Source organism: Neltuma alba, unplaced genomic scaffold (genome assembly GCF_004799145.2).
Source record: "Neltuma alba isolate B1F8T4 unplaced genomic scaffold, ASM479914v2 tig00010280_pilon, whole genome shotgun sequence".
Lineage (NCBI taxonomy): Eukaryota > Viridiplantae > Streptophyta > Magnoliopsida > Fabales > Fabaceae > Neltuma > Neltuma alba.
Genome location: NW_021635203.1, coordinates 204,533 through 208,208, shown reverse-complemented (window position 1 = coordinate 208,208; position 3,676 = coordinate 204,533).

Below are 3,676 nucleotides of genomic sequence, written 5' to 3'. Positions count from 1 at the left end.
AACAAGTGTTGAAAAGCTATTTAGCTTAATTTAGAGCATAAATTGACATTATTTTTATAATTTATTTGCCAATAACAATCCTCTATTAAGAGGTAACAAATGTTGAAAAGCTATTCACCTTAACTTAATTTAGGATAGAAATTGACATTATTTCCATATTTTAATTGCTAATTGTCGCATCCTGTATTTTAAGCTACTAAAAAGAAAAACTTAGAACTGACTAAGGGCCAAATAGTATAGAGGAGACATAGATGAGACAATTTTTGAAGTAAAACCCTAGCAGGGGCCAAACTGCAAATTTGAAAAGTTTCAGTCTAGAAAGGGCATTTTTGCAAAGTGTATCCGAAATTCCTAAAAATTCCTAGAAATTTATAAAAAAATAGAGAAAAAGACCTAGACTAGTATTTCATGCTTAAAAGTGAAAATATGATGAAAATAATTTAAGAAGAATTTTATTTAATTATGAGAATTTTGGCTAATTAAGGAAAATTAGTCAAAATCAATTATTTTAATTACATGGAGGCCTCAAATGATGAGATAGAAATGATAAAAAATTAGTCTGGAGATTATAAAAGATTGTAAAATTGTCCCTTACCTTTAAAAGTGAAGAGGTTGACTTTAAAAAAATTTAAAGCCAAATTTCTCTAAAAAGATATCTAGGAAATCTTTAAAAGAGAAATCTACATGTTGAGTTTTAGTCCGAGAAGTGTTAGGGAATCTCCCCACAGTAAAAGAGGACTAATGAAGTAGAAGGATGAATTTATAGAATCAGGAAACATCAAAAAGCATTTAGTCAAAGATATGATAGAATAAAATAAATTGATCTTTTCCTTTTAGACACACAAACCCTAAAGACACTTTTACCTAGTTATTATCATCATTTGAAGTCATATATAATAAGAGAGGGAGTGTAATATCAGGAAAAAGATATCAAAACATGTCGGCACTCTCGGGTAAGTCTGGACCTGAAGTACCCGATACGGTATAATATTGCAAGATTAATGAAGGAAGAACCTAGGGTTTATTCTTGAATGAATTTTCCATATTTTATTTCCATTTTTGGTGCCATTTTTTAGGAGTATTCATAGCCGGCCCATCCCCGTCCTGGCCTTATTAAGACGGGACGGGACAAAAATGGGATCAAGACGGGACAGGACACAGGACGGGATCGTCCTGTTCCGGTCCCGTCCCGATATCTATAATTTTTTTAAAATATTTTATATTATATTATGAGTTATATATTATTATTATTAAATGTTAAAAAGTAAAAAAAATAAAATATGAAGCCCTAAGTCTCTGCCTCTCTCCAGTCTCCAGTTTTTCACTTTTGTTCTATTCAGACAGCAACGACTGACAGAAGTAGTGAACCATGTCTCGCGCCCTCACTAAAGGCTGAAGCTCTCACCAGTCACCTCTCAGTCTCTGCTCTTGGCTATTCTCTCATCTGCAAAGTGCGAAAGAGGCCGCCAGATAGCAGTGCTTAGTGCTTAGTAATTCACTCTGCCTCTTTCGTCTCGACTTCGTCTCTTCACTCATGGAGTCACGGTCCTACTCTCCAGTTCTAGCGTCTATTGAAGTCGCAACCTTCACAGCTTCTCTCTGGCCCCCAGTCCATTGTCAGCGTCAGTCTTTGCTGTAGACCGCAGACTTACCTCATCTCGTTTCCAATCTGTTCAATTTTTGCTTTCTCTGTTTCTCATACTCGTGAGTTTTCACTACTTTTCTTGATCTTGGAGTCTTTAAAAATCCCTTTTAATATCTTTTTCTCCATCCATGCTTGTTGATTTCATCTTAATAGCCAACACAATATTTTGCCTCTTTGTATGAATATGGACTATGGATTGGCCGATTGGGATCTGTCTGATATTCTTCAGAAATGAGATAGAGAAGAGAAAATCTTTAGTGAAATGAGTAAAAACCACCGAGTTAATTTGCCTCATTTGCTGGTTCTCTGAATTTTCTTAGATGTTGAATTCTTTTATAATTTATAGGTATCATTCTCTGTTTGATGGTTTGTGAAGTAGTAATATATATATAATTGTAGATTCAGTGTTTAATTTCTAGATTTTGCTATTAACACTGTACGAAAAATTTTACTATAAATTCTTGAAAACTAATTGAGCCTTTATCATCATTTTGAAGCACTTCTCTTTGTGAAGAAAGATGACCTCTATCACAAACACTGCTAAAGGAAACACTCAAACAACTAAAGGAAACACTTAAACACTGTCACAGACTATTGAACAAGCTTTAGGACAAGCAGATAATGAAGATCAAATTACTGCATCATGTAACATCCTGAGTTTTATCGGGTTTTAATAGCCTCTTTTGGGTTGATTTTGAGGATAGATTAGTAATTAAATCTTGATCTTGGTGTTTGGGTTAGATTTGAGGTATGTTGGAGGAATAGGTGAACGTATCCCTCTCAGGGTATGTTCGCCGCGGCGCACCAGGAGTTTCAGAGGGGAGTGTCTTCTCGGGAAGGTTTGGCCGCGGCGAAGTTGTTCAGGTGAGCGAGGCTTCCCTTTCGGGAAGGTTTCGCCGCGGCGAAGGTAGGGGTATGCCGCGGCGAATGTTTTCTGGGCGAGCGAGAGTTTCCTCTCGGGAAGCCTTCGCCACGGCGAAAGGTCGCGAATCTATATATTCGCGGGAGCAGTTCAGCGTGCGAAAAATAAGAAAATCTGAGGTAGAGAGAGAGGCTATGCTAGGGTTTCGGTATTTTGGCTTGGAGGGGGCAATTCTAAGGATCCATTACCTCAAGTAAGTGATTTTAACCTCTAATCTATCTTCTTGATTGGAATTTATAAGGATTTATGGTGAAACCCTAGGACTTTCTAGGTTATGTTGGAACTGAGGTTTTTGACCGATTGTTTTGAGTTTAATTGATTGCATTGGGTTAGTTTAAGTATTTAATCGGTGTAGTTTCCTTGGATTTAAAGAATCTTGAATTTTTAGAGCTAGGGTTTATGGAAATGGGAGGTTTGTGATTGAGGATGATAATGTAGAGGTTGATTTTGAGTTTTGTGAATTGGGTTGTGTTAATGAGGGTTAAATTGGATGTTTAATCGGTTTAGATTTGTTGTTGGAACCTTAATTGCTCAAATGGGATGTTGAAGGTTGAATTCCTATAGTGGGTCCTTGAGGTTTGAACTCTAATTGATGCTTGGAAGGAGACTTGATGTTTTAATAGACTTTGAGGACTTTGGAGTGTTGTTTTGATAGTTATACCCTTTGAGTTGGGTAGAGTTTTGATGGGAGATAGGAATTTTGTGTCCCCAAGTGTTATTTTGGCCACATTATTAGTTTGAAAGCTAATATATGATGGTTGTGTGTTTGTGTGCTTGTGTAGACCGGTTGTGAGTCTTGGTGGTGCACGGGGCCACATCGTTGGTTTATTGTTCCTTACTCAGGCGAGAGGTAACCACTTTCCAATCCTTAGTACTTGCTTTTGTGGTATTGTGAGTAGATTTATGTTTTGTGCTCTAAATAGAAATTATGTTCAAACTGTATGTTGTGTATAAAAAGGAAAACCGTCTTGTGGGGTCTCGACTAGTGATGAATGAGTTTTGGAATTGTGAAAGATATGCCACTGAATGAGGTTAATTGTGAAATGATTATTACTCTTTGATTATGATTTGAGCATGATGCATGATTTGGGATTTGGTGAGAGTTTGAT